The 13,836-nt window shown below is 27.9% G+C and overlaps 1 protein-coding gene across 1 annotated transcript in view; it reads right to left on the bottom strand.

The window, feature by feature from the left end:
* The window catches only part of LOC107447991 (CD151 antigen), a 175,429-nt gene extending 161,988 nt beyond the window's left edge, over positions 1–13,441 (bottom strand). Inside the window, exon 1 of the mRNA XM_071187513.2 lies at positions 13,313–13,441. The gene's annotated coding sequence lies outside the window, so the exon portion shown is untranslated. The remainder of the gene's footprint in view (positions 1–13,312) is intronic.
* Between the last annotated feature and the right edge of the window lie 395 nt (positions 13,442–13,836).

Genomic DNA, 13,836 nt, shown 5'->3' with positions numbered 1-13,836 from the left:
TGTGTCTGATTTCGTTACTTATGCATATAGTCTGCATAATGAATTAATTAATATATTTGAGGTCATCCCCACAAGCCATTAAGATTTTAAATTTGAAACTCTATATATATATATATATATATATATATATATATATATATATATATATATATATATATATATATATATATATATATATATATATATATATATATATATATATATATATATATATACACACATAGAGAGAGATTACATTTAGGAACTAAAAAGAGAGCAAAAGCTTCCATATAAATACAAAAAAGAGAGGTTCACAGCACGAATATCATCATAGAAAACTAAATGTTACGAAATTCCCATTCAAAGAGCGAAACTTAAAAAATCTATTCTTCCAGTGCCAAAGAAACGCGTGATAATATAAAGATTTCTTTCGAAATCTGCATATTATCACGTGTAAAATACAGTTCATTAAGATAATTTTGTCTTCTTTTAAGAAAACGTGTGACCTCACAAATTTTACACGTTTGGTAAAGAGAAGAATACTAAATATCATTTTGCCCTTAATCTTTGAGTCAATGCTTTTGGTTGCTTATCCCTTAAATGACACTTAAATAATTTACCTTAATGTGTAAATAATGACTGTGATGCCAGAATTGGCATACACATATTTATTTTCTATCTTTTAAAATATCTTTCATTACTTAAGCTTATTTTTATTAATAGAATTACTTTTAAAATAAATCAAAAACTTAATCTTTTTAAGCGAACATAAAATATTTATTTCTTCTCTTCCAGATCAATGTAACGGATACTTTTTTTTATTTCATTATTATGCAGACATATAAATTCACTGTCGCCTCTAATCGAAAACAAAAATCTATTTATAACTTTTTATTCTAATTTTCCAACGGCTAAATGTTTCGGTTGCATGGTTATAATAATTCACTTAAATTTGTTGGCGACCCGTGATCGCCAAGGTATTATTTTAACTCTATATTGATATGCTGGTTGGCCTTGTTTTGGCTATGCTATATTTTAATAAATCGCCAATTTTGGATCTCCTACCAATGCTTCTGTGTCCGCTGGGAACAAATTACACTTACTTTTTAATTTGGCTTTTGACTAGGCAGGTTGTGGGGGATTTGTCTCCCATGGCCTAACCTATATTAATATTATTATGCAAAAATTGATTCAACTGAAATTCTTATGGATAATATTTAGTTTTGTATCTCGAGCTCTACAAATACTACTACTAAATAAAAGCTCTTTTTATTAATTCTAATCCGGCTCAACTATTATTTTCATCTTCTTCTGTTTTCATCACCATCACCAATATAAATTGGCACCCCTTGGCTTTTCCTTCATCATAAATGATGCCTAGTTACAAGGAACGAATTGGGTTATCAACGCAAGTCTTTAAAAGCATCTACTGATCTTCAAGTCCATAAATTTTGTATCTTCACGGCTACTTTATACTTCATACTGGAGCTCATGCTTAGTGGAGAATGTGCAAAGCTGCGAATGCAATTGGAATTCGATGAAACTTGACCCTGGAATGGTTTCTTTAGATGTTCGACTTTCCCCCTCCTACGCTACTCGAAAGAAATATCTATTAATTTATGATTCATCATAAAGAAGAAACTAAATTTGTGTTTCCTTCAACTCTCGTCTTGCTTTTGATTTCGTTTTCATCAGGATTTCATCGAACAGTCATCCGTTACGTATGCTTTCAATTATTTATATTTTATGTTTACAACATTTAATTGAATTTAAAATTTTTGGCATTTGACTTAAAATTTTTTTAGAAGTTAAAAATATAATAGAAAATTTTTAATTTTATTTAATTACTACCTGAAATTTTGTAATCTATCCAGTTAAGCGGCATATTTGATTTTATTATTAGCCTTTTGGTGATGTTTATACAGTTGAAAAATTTATTGAAAATTGAATTATTGTTGAAATTAACTTGAATTCTGAAACGAATATATTATCACAGGATTTGTATAATTTTATTTATGTTTTTGTTTCAGTGATAAGGATTTGCAATTGATTAATATACAAAAGAAATGATAAGTAAAATCAATTTTTCCATATTTTATTTTCTATATAAAAAATAAAAATCGAATGTTATATATTTTATTCGAGTGTTACGTATTTTATTAATGAACATTAACGAAGTTTTCAGTGATTTTAAAGAATTTTTGTATATTCTTAGCAATAACATTTAAGAGTTTTTATTATCCACATTTGTTATTCTATAAAATGATATTTGAGTTAAGAAATAAATTGCTAACTCTTGAATTAAATTATTTTAATGTCTGAACAGAATGATGCAAATCTACTTTTGTTTTCAAAGAAAATGTTTTTGGTAAATTAGAAGGAATGTTTTCAGACTTTCTTACTTTTTGTTTTTATGGATGTCACGGGAGCTTTAGTGTTTTTGCATCTGATTTGACCAGTAAGCAAACTTAGTTAATTTGAGAAATCTCTTGTATTCTTATTACAGACAATTTCTTCAAAACGTAACTAGAAATGATTATAGTGTTGGTTAGGTGTAATTTGCATGTCAAGTTTCTTTAGGTATCTTGTATTTACTGATCGTGAGGTGTTTGTCATTCTACTTATGTATAAATTTATTTTCAAAGATTAATTTCTGCAATCATATTTTGCTATCTAATTAAGAATGACAGAACTTAAATATTCATATCATATATTGGTTCATAAAAAGAATTTCAATTTTGTCTGATTTAATTGGTCATTTTAACATTATTTATGTTACCGTTAATATTTTGGGTTGATCATTATCAAGAATTGCAATATTACAATAAAAATAAATTGATTTTATACTGTTTGCCATAAATTGATATACTATCCTATGTATATTTCTAGTGCATTTTTAAAATTATTGTTGTTTATTTACAAATGTCATTAAACTAAACCAGAAATGTATTTTAAATAATACTGATAATAATAATGATATATTTTTAAACCCTTATGCACACTTAAATTTTACAATTTAAATTAGCTTAAAGCTAATTACGTTGCTTTGAAGTACTCATAAATATCAATAATTAACTATGTTTCTGAAATGTTTCAAAATTTCAGATAAGATAGCAATACTTAAATAAGGAATATTGACATCTACACAAAATCACAATGGGGAATAACATGTTATTAAAATGTATTATAAGGATTAAGCTATCCCAAAGTGATTCTTAATCAGTACTTATAGTAGTGTAACATAATTTCACCCAGATTATTTTAAGAAGTAAAATAATAAACACACAATTACACACTTTTGTTATCTTGGTATGAGTGTTTGCGAAATTTGAGAATTAAAGATTTCAGAATCTATATTTTTTCTTTAATTAGAAATTTCATTAACTGTCTCATTGTTGCTGTTGTTTTGCATGGAGGCATCTGTGCGGAATGATTTATGGTGATTTTGTTTACTTAGGTGCCAGGTAATTAAAATTCATTAAGTGACAAAGAGATATTTTTATAATAAAATGAACATGGTAATAAATAGTTCATCTAATATATTTTTTTAATTTTACAATGGCTATTATATTTATCACAAATAGTTTTTCTCTTACATAAGTAAGCCATTTTATTCAATACAAGTGCATATTCAACAGGGCTAATTCAAATAGTTACTCATGAATATTTTGTTTTATCAAAACATAAGTAAATTCAGAAATTTTATTATTATATATATAAAAAAAAAAGAAATTCTATTGATTTGAACAATGCAACTACTGAATATCTTGTAAGCAGTTTCATTTTTATTGAATAAGTGTCTAACTGAGCTAAAAATAAATTCATGAAATTCAAAATGAGAATAATTGAGCATTTATATATAATATGACAATAATATTTTCCTTCATTTAAATGAAGTGAATTTTTATAGATGCAGTGAAAAATAAATAAATAAATAACTTTTATCTTCTTGAATATAATATACAGCCATGATAGTATAAATGTTAATACAATGCATCAAGTATGCAAAAATTCAGGTTAGAATCCTGATCATAGGTATGCTATAACATTAATTCAGAAGTTGATAGGGTTTAAAAAAAAAAAAAAAAAAACTATAAAATTATTTTACCTTGAATTTAATACTAGATAGCTGTGATAGTATAACTGTTAATACATTGTGTCACAAAAATTCAGGTTGGAATCCTGATCACATGCTTTCTAGATCATATTAGTTAGTTCAAAGGTTTAAAAAAAAAAAAAAAAAAAAAAAACGTTAAATAAAAATATAGATATACATGCTGCATTTTTAGATAATTTTGCCTCTGAAATAAAAGAGATAATTTTACCTCTTGAAATATAAGAGATGAAAATTTTGCCTCTTGAAATATAAGAGATGATAATTTTGCCCCTTATGAAAAAGGGATGACTAAACCTAGGTAAATAAAATTAGCAGTCTGATCAACTGTTTACTTAGAGCTAAAATAAAAGCTCATATTTTTTTTGAATGATATGCTCTGCTCAGTATGTTTTTAATAATAAACTAAAGAATTTTTATTGACACTTATAATTATTTGAATATTTGATAGTAATAAACCTTTCATTAATTTATAATCAGAAGTATAGAATATGATATGATAAATTGCACTTATATGTTTAAATATTTTAGATTGTATATGTATATCAATGTGAAAAAGTATAGATAATAAGGAAACTATATGGTAAAATGAAATGATTTTGCAAATTATACTATTTGTTATGATTAAGTTTTCTCAAATTCGAGAGAAATTAGAATATCCTGTCCAGGTGATGACAATGCTCAGCTAATTTCACATCAACATAAGATTTAATAACATGAGTATTGAAAAGATATATTTGAAGTATAACTTGATGTCATAAATTTTTTATAGTTTTGCTTTGATATTTAACTATACATAAGTGTATATTATAAGTTCCATGGATATATTATGTTTTAATGCATAAAATTTTTTTGTAACATGGGGGAGATCCATTAAAAAAAAAAAAAAATATCTATATATATACATATTTTTTTTTCTGTGTTCAGCGGGGATATATGTGATGCCAGAATTGGCATACACATATTTATTTTCTATCTTTTAAAATATCTTTCATTACTTAAGCTTATTTTTATTAATAGAATTACTTTTAAAATAAATCAAAAACTTAATCTTTTTAAGCGAACATAAAATATTTATTTCTTCTCTTCCAGATCAATGTAACGGATACTTTTTTTTATTTCATTATTATGCAGACATATAAATTCACTGTCGCCTCTAATCGAAAACAAAAATCTATTTATAACTTTTTATTCTAATTTTCCAACGGCTAAATGTTTCGGTTGCATGGTTATAATAATTCACTTAAATTTGTTGGCGACCCGTGATCGCCAAGGTATTATTTTAACTCTATATTGATATGCTGGTTGGCCTTGTTTTGGCTATGCTATATTTTAATAAATCGCCAATTTTGGATCTCCTACCAATGCTTCTGTGTCCGCTGGGAACAAATTACACTTACTTTTTAATTTGGCTTTTGACTAGGCAGGTTGTGGGGGATTTGTCTCCCATGGCCTAACCTATATTAATATTATTATGCAAAAATTGATTCAACTGAAATTCTTATGGATAATATTTAGTTTTGTATCTCGAGCTCTACAAATACTACTACTAAATAAAAGCTCTTTTTATTAATTCTAATCCGGCTCAACTATTATTTTCATCTTCTTCTGTTTTCATCACCATCACCAATATAAATTGGCACCCCTTGGCTTTTCCTTCATCATAATGACGTTTGGAACTAACTGTTATAGCATGATTTGAAAGTTTAAGTGTGAAAGAGAATACTACTCTCATTCAAAAAATTAGAATAATCTCCTTTTTTTTAAACCGATGAAAACATAACATTTTATTTTTAAGTATTAACTAATGCACATATGCAAAAGATATTTTACTGAGGAATTTATTTTCTAACTACGATACTAGCGAAAAATTTGCTCATATTTTAACAAGATAACAATTTAAAGAATTATTGTTAAATCTCAAAATATTATAATATTTATTTTTATCAAATCAAATTATTAGAATATGCTAAAATAATATTTGATTTTAATAATTAATGAGTACCTTATAAAAGTTTTATATTATTGCAGACGATTATTTTAAAAAGATATATTCATAAAATTACGAGTTAATGATTTACATCGACAAAATAGAAGTTAACAATACACCGTCAACTTCAACTATTTGAGCCTACTATTTCAACTCTATGGCCGCGATGGCTCAGGGGACAGCCTTCTAATGCGGCGAACCGGATTCGAATCCCTGTCGATACGAATTCCGCATCCGGCTTGCACCGACCACAGTGGTGACGTGAAATATCCTCAGTGGTAGACGGATCATGGGTTAGAGTCCCCTTGTCGTCAGGTTAACCGTGGAAGTTTCTCATGATCTTCCTCTCCATGTAATGCAAATGCGAGTTAGTTCCATCAAAAAGTCCTCCAAAGGCAAATTTCTCCCAATACTCAATTCAGAAGTTCCCTTGTCTTCTAGATTGGGTTCAAAATTACAAGTCTACTGAGTTGAACATTAGTAGTCGTAAACCCATTATATTGGGTCGGCTGTTCAACGACGGTTATAGAATAAAATAAAACTTTAACTATTTGAATCGTTTTCAATCAAGAATTTACAGAATGTTATAGCATTATTGTTAAAATATAAATTTTAGGAATAATCATTGCAATGATGGCTAAAAACCAAAAACTTCACCAGAGATGACAGAAAACTGAAGACTGAGGTTAAAAAAATATCAATTCAGGAATAATATTTGTATATAGACAACATATGTGTTGCTAAATATATAACATTTAGGCGTCTTAATAAATTTAAGTTTCAAACGCGTATTCCAAAAACAAAACCATTTATGCTTGTAAAACAAAAGCTTGCAAGAATGTGATGATGCAAATCAAGATTATTAATTGGTTTAGAGGTTTGAGAAAAGCTATTATTTATAGTAACTAAATGGGGTATGTTGTGGCAAATTAATGGATGCTCGTTAGGAGGATGTAACAAGAAGCTTTTAATAAAGATTGCTTGAAATGCTCCATAACATTTTTGGCTAGTATGATAGTATGATATATTATAATCTTCCCCTTAACGTCCGGCAGGTGGCGCAGCGCCGCAACTGCTGTGTCTGTTTTGGTTTTGCAAATGTAAGAAAGCGTAGAGGTGCGCGCAAATGAGCCTGTGCAATTATGATATCTGTAAATATTTTTGTAAATAAATAACACCTGAACAAATGAAATGGGATTACAACAGATAGGAGTTGCAGAAGAACAAATGGATCTAAAACGGTTATCGCATCCTCCGAAAAAAATTTTAATTCAGAAATATATCAAGAGATTCTGGAGAGCCACGTGATTCCATCGTCAGAAAACTTTTTATGACATTTCGTTTTTAACAAGATTTACCTTCATCTCATAAATCAATGTCAACTAAGATCTAAATGGAGAAACGCAAAATTACCGTGCTATCTTGGCCAGCTAATTCACCGGTTTTTAAATCAATTGAAAATAATGGGAGATTGAAAGGAAAAACTATAAGAATTTTCTCATGAAAAACAAAGTTGAGCAAGCGAAAAGCACTAAGTCTGCTTAGGTTAATGTGGACAAGACTACCAAAAGCTTGTTTATTCCATCCAAGATTGTTCATAAGCAGTACTTACGGCAAAAGGCGAAGCTAAAAAATATTAAGTAATTATTTTACCCATTTATAATTGCATTTGAGTGTTCAGAATTAAATATTCTTATATTTAAGATAATTATTAAGCAAGATGTTATTTATTTATTTTACGTAACAAGATTCTTCCCTGACGTTAATTTTAAAAAACTGTAACGTTAATTTTAAAAAACGTTAATTTTAAAAAACTGTAAGTACTATAAATTAAGTAGCATGCCTCAGATAAACCTAAATTTTCACTTAGCATTTTAACTTTTATTTTAGTCAGAAAACCCAATTAGAGTTCTCACAAAAACTCTCTATGATTAATGTGTGCCTTATTTAATTAAATGATAATTTAGAATTTAAAATTATATATATATACACAATAAGACAATAATTATTTATCACTAAGATATGTTTTCATAAGATGGGAAAAATCAACTTATGTTGTTGTTTCTAAGGCCACTTGCCAATCCAGCTAGTCTGCTTGGTGAAACAAAGCGTATTTAAAGCAGAGAGTGAGTTTCTTGTCTTTCAATGGTGCCATTTATGGCCAAAAATACGACTTCAGCCACACACACATGTCACAGCCCCCGTTTATAGGATGAACCCATTCATACACCCATTCATTCATCCAAAGATAGTAATTTCGACCTGAACCGAACCAAAGAAAGTTCAATCTCCAATTCAATACCCCCAGAGGTATGGTTTGCTATGGGAGCATAGAGAACTTTGTGACCCGACAGATTTAACGTTCACCAGTCACCATTTTTCATCGGGGAGTCACCGGACTGCGGGGATCAAATTCACGACCTCTTGAACATGAGTCCAACACCCTATCAACCAAGATATCCAGACTTTAACTTATTATAATATTTGCTATAAAAAATCCACGATTATTCATTGGGTTGCCGTCAGGCTAACCGTGGGGGTTTCCTCATCATGTAACGCAAGTGTGGGTTAGTTCCATCAAAAAGTCCTCTATGAAGGCAATTTATTCCCAGTACTTGATCCAAGAGTTCCCTGGTCTTCTAGATTGGTTTCAAAATTGCAGGTTACGGAGTTGGACATTAGAAGTCGGCTGTTCAACGACGGTTATATAGATAAATAATAAGTCAAAATTCCAAAACGTCTAGTATTATTTTTGAAATTGAGATTTATTGCTGATATTTCATTGAGAAATATTCTTGAATGTTTGGTTTCATAATATTTTTTGCTGCATAAATTGAATTCATTGAAAAAAAAAAAAAAAAAAAAAAGAAGGTTATAACTGCTTACAGGAGACGAACAGACCTCACAAATCAACAGAGGTCACAGGTACGGGTTTCAGAATCACTGAAAAATATCAACACTTACAAATAATAATTAAAAAATTAGGATATAATAATAATAAACAAATTAAAAAATTAGGAGCCAGAAGCAGAAATAATCAAAGTAAAAAGAAATCATTTCGATAGATTCAGACAACAAATAAAAGTAGCAGAATAAGATAACTAAAATTCTTATAGTGTCTCGGGCCCATTTTATTGTTAAGTCTCATTTTATTGTATTATTAGGCACATTTTTGTATGTAAATCAAATATTTATTGTAAATCAAATACTTATTGTAAATCAAAATACTTATTGTAAATCAAATATTTATTTTTGTAAATATACATTTTAATAAAGTATCATTATGTAAATAATTTTCGAATTGCTAGTTGATCAATTCAAAGAGCACCCTTAAATTTTTTACGCGGAGCTGTATTATCTTGTTAATCACATTGTTGTAATATGAAGTCTGAGAATAGAAATAAAATAAATACTTGTTTTGTAGCCAGGTCAATTACATTGACCTTATGCAGATCTTATTGTGAAGAAAGAATCATCGCTTTCTCATCACATAGAATTATTTCCAAATACATTTACTTCCGTTCAATTCTTTAAAAGCAAGTGTAATCTTATTAATATTAAATGACCTATATATTGTGATTATTTTATTTCGTTTTGAAGCATGCTTCATTTCTTACAATAATAGGACAAATAAAATTCCAATATTTTTGCTCCTTTGTTGTTTGAATTGAAATTATTTTTCTTTAATATCTTATAAAAATTGCAATTACGTAATTTTTTAATAACACAAGACAAAAATCGGTACTCTTTTTACTGATATATAGAACCCTGTGTCACTCTAAAGTATTTTCAATTTTTTTAAGAGAATTTTTTTTTTTTTTAATATTTAGCTAGCATGAAAACGCTACTTTCCTTTTTGCTTAACCTCGTTCGTTTCAATAAAAAATGGAATTATATTATTAATAAGAAAAAGAATAAAATAGAAAAAAATTTAACGCATAAAGTAATTGCAAAACAATAGAAAAACAATGTTTAAAAAAAGAAATAACATGTTATTTTTTTTAAATAAAAAAAAAATTCCTTCTCAAAGATAATTCAAGCGAGAAAGCACGAGTGATATCCTCTAATGCAAAAATATATAAATCAGAAAAAAATTTAAATAACTTTCACTTAAGCCACAGAAGCTGTTTAAAAAAATTTATGTGCTTAATAATTTTTTAGCATACAGGAAAAAGGGAAATAAATAAAGAGAAACTGCTTCGATTATTTCAATAAAGCAACTCCAAATTTCGTCTTCTTTCTTTTCCAATTCCATATCTTTCTTTTTTTTTCTTTTGAATTCTACATTTTTTTAACTGTCACTCAAGTTATTTTTTAATAATTTATCACTTTTGTTAGTGCTTAACTTTTTTCAAACCATTTTCTTTTTTCCTTTACTGTCCAAAAGGATAAGGTATAGTTTGTGCTACATAAACTAAAGGGAAAAACAACGTGAATGGAGCTCAAATCAAGTACAGAAATGGACATACTACAGTTTCAGTTCCCTAGATAAGAGCCTTCCTCAGAGTCAAAACACCAAATACATTAGAAAAGTAAAACACATGCAAAGAGGTTTAAAAAATCAGGACGAAGGAACAAGTGTAAACAAGATAAAAAAGAGAAGGATAAGAAATAGGTGTGAGGGGGTTTGGTGGGAACACCAGGGGGCAAAAATTTAATTAGAATAGATTTCCATATGTTGGGAAAGAGTTGAAAACTAGAAAGATCATTAACTAAATTATTAGAATTTGTCAAGATTAGTTATTCTCAGAAATCAAGTTCGGTAGATGAAGAGCACTGTTGGATGATATTAGCAGAAGAAAACTTTAACCTATGATTAGAATTCCAAAAAGTTGTTTTTTAAGTCTTAAGTAACAAAAACGATTAATGTGAGATAGAGTAAAGAACAGGAATGTGAAAGCGATAAAAATAAGATAAATAAACTGATCCAATAAGACCCGTTTATACCAGAATATCAAGAATAGAGCATACTTTGTGCCACGCGGACTAAAGTGAAAAAGAACGTAAATAAAGCACTAATCAAGTACAGAAACGGACATACTATAGTTTCAATTCCCTCGACAAGAATCCTCCTTAGTGTCTAAACACAAAATGACATTAGAACATAGTTGGAATTTTAATAATAGTTTTGAGTTTTCTTCCGCTAGAATCATTCAACACAGTTCTTCTTCTACCGAACATGATTTCTGGGAATCACTCCATACTTTGAAAAAATTTTAATAATTTATTTGCTGATCTTTCTAACATATCAGCCTTTCCCAATGTATTGAAATTTATTCTAATTTAACTTTCGACCCCTGTGGTTGCAAACAAACCCCTCACACCTGTTTCTTATCACCCTTCTTTTTATTATCTTCTTCAAACTTGTTCCTCTGTCCTAATTGGAGAAAGAATTTTGCTCTTGTTTATCTCTTTACTTTACTAATGTCATTTTGCGTTCAGAAAGTTAGGAAAGTTCTTGTCTAAACTGAAAATATAGTATATCCATTTATGTACATGATTTGTGCTTTATTCACGTTGTTTTTCATATTAGATATTTTTCGTAACAAGATATTTTAAAGAATCCACCACAAGTTTAAAGACTATAAATTCTGATGGCTATTCAATTGTAAGTATACTTCCGGATTTGTTTGTATTTTTTTTTTCTTGTTAAAGAAATAACTACAACCAACAGCTATGTTCTCGTTAAAATTGAGTAAAACTTTATTAATTACTAAATAACAATTTCACAAATAATATTACAATTACAAATAATATTGAGCTACGATTACCAGTAATTTATTAATAGCTATGATAATTTATTGATAGCTATGTAATTTATTAATAGCTATAGCTATGATATGTAATAATTTATTAATAGCTATGATCATATGTAATCCTAATTTATTACGATTTCCATTTTTAACATTTTGCCCAGCTCTGCTTTATGCAATTATAACAGATAAGTGAATAGCGAGGGCTAAGAAATTTTATTTATACCTGCTTCTATAGTAACGCTACATAAAAGATAATTGTCAATTACATTTTAACAATATAAATAAAAAATTTCGCGTGTTCATACAAGATACTTGATTTTAAAAGAAAAGTACCGTCGGATATATGTATATATATAAAAGCTTTTTCTCTTCATTTTTAACACATCTCTTAATTAAAAAAAAAAAACATTGTGGTCATATAAATATTGTAATCTTATAGAATTATTTCAGAATTGTTGGTATTAAAACTAGAAAGTTGTTAACTTCTTCCCTTCATTTTGGTCCATCCGAACTTTGTAGGGGTAAAAATGACACGCTCAAAATTTCAAGCACGATCTCTTAAATTGCGCTAACAGTTTTGCCATGCAAAATCTTCCAAAACAGATTGTAAAGGGAGATTGTATGTAGAGTTAGAATAAAAGTGTTTTCATACTTTTGTTCAACCCCTGTATGTATGTATGTATATATATATATATATATATATATATATATATATATATATATATATATATATATATATATATATATATATATATATATATATATATATATTCATAATTCTCTCACTAAAAGTTTCTGTAAGTTATTACACAATTTTATAGTCAGTTATATAATTTTGAAGTTAAGAAAACTATGTTATTATGATAGAAAAATAAATAAAATATCTGCGTTAAAACCAAATTTAAATAAATAAAATAGTGTTATCTAATTCATTTTACTTTATGCAAATAAGTAATACTTTTTTAATAATGTTTTATATTTTCAATTTTAAGAATTAATAAACTAAGCGTTCTCAGCACCACTTACTTAGAAATTTAATTTATTTAAAACTCAATATATATATATATATATATATATATATATATATATATATATATATATATCATTGATAATAGTAATGAAAAACTGTGTAATAATAGTAAAGAATTAATAGAATGACAATATCGGTTTATCAAATTTGCTAAGCAAGACTCAAATAATGATTAGAAGTGCGTCAATAAATATAACTCCATGCCATTCCCAAAATATACCCAATCTATAAATAAGGTGTAAAAAAATTCACTTTTGTTGCTAGACCTGAACTAAAAATTTTAATCCTACGATATGAAGTGGTACGAAACTAATTTCTTTCATAAAAACAAAAAAATATGCTGTATTTTAATAGTTGGTATTAAAATTAATGGCAGGATGAATTCCGTTTTTTGAAATTACCGCTGTAGTGTTGAGTTTTAAAGAGCATTGAAATGCGCTCACCTCACTTTCGTTCAAGGCCCCGAATCTTCAATGCAAATGTGGGGCCTACCTCCATCTTCGTTGGAGCATCTTCGATACGATAAGGCATTGAGCCTGTTGATTCAACTTGTGTTACCTGAAGTAAGAAGTTTTACGACCCCTAGCAAGGTTGCCAAATTAGTTGCGGTCGCCAAACTCATTCCAGAAGGTTCAGTTTCTTCAATCGAAGTAGCGCCTGATTTTTTAATCAAGAGAGGGATACGGGGAAAGTTGCTATTAATCTTTTTCTGATGCATGATATGAATACCGTCTCTCATTTGAAATTTTTTTTTGCGTATCAATTATTTAATCTAAAAAGTTTTTATTGACTAATGGCTTTAGCATGCAAAACGTGGATTAAATTTTATTGTTTAAATTGGATAGAATTAAGGAAATTTAAAATACATAATAGCTTAATAGTTGTTACTATACAATCCATATACTAAAGTAACAAAATATTAAATATGAAGCACAAAAACTAAAATAATATTACTGAATTCGGGAAA

The sequence above is a fragment of the Parasteatoda tepidariorum genome, chromosome 11 (assembly GCF_982258835.1).
Source record: "Parasteatoda tepidariorum strain Cologne lab strain chromosome 11, Ptep-v5.0, whole genome shotgun sequence".
Lineage (NCBI taxonomy): Eukaryota > Metazoa > Arthropoda > Arachnida > Araneae > Theridiidae > Parasteatoda > Parasteatoda tepidariorum.
The sequence above is the reverse complement of the archived record's forward strand: the minus strand, read 5'-3'. Positions and strand labels throughout refer to the sequence as shown.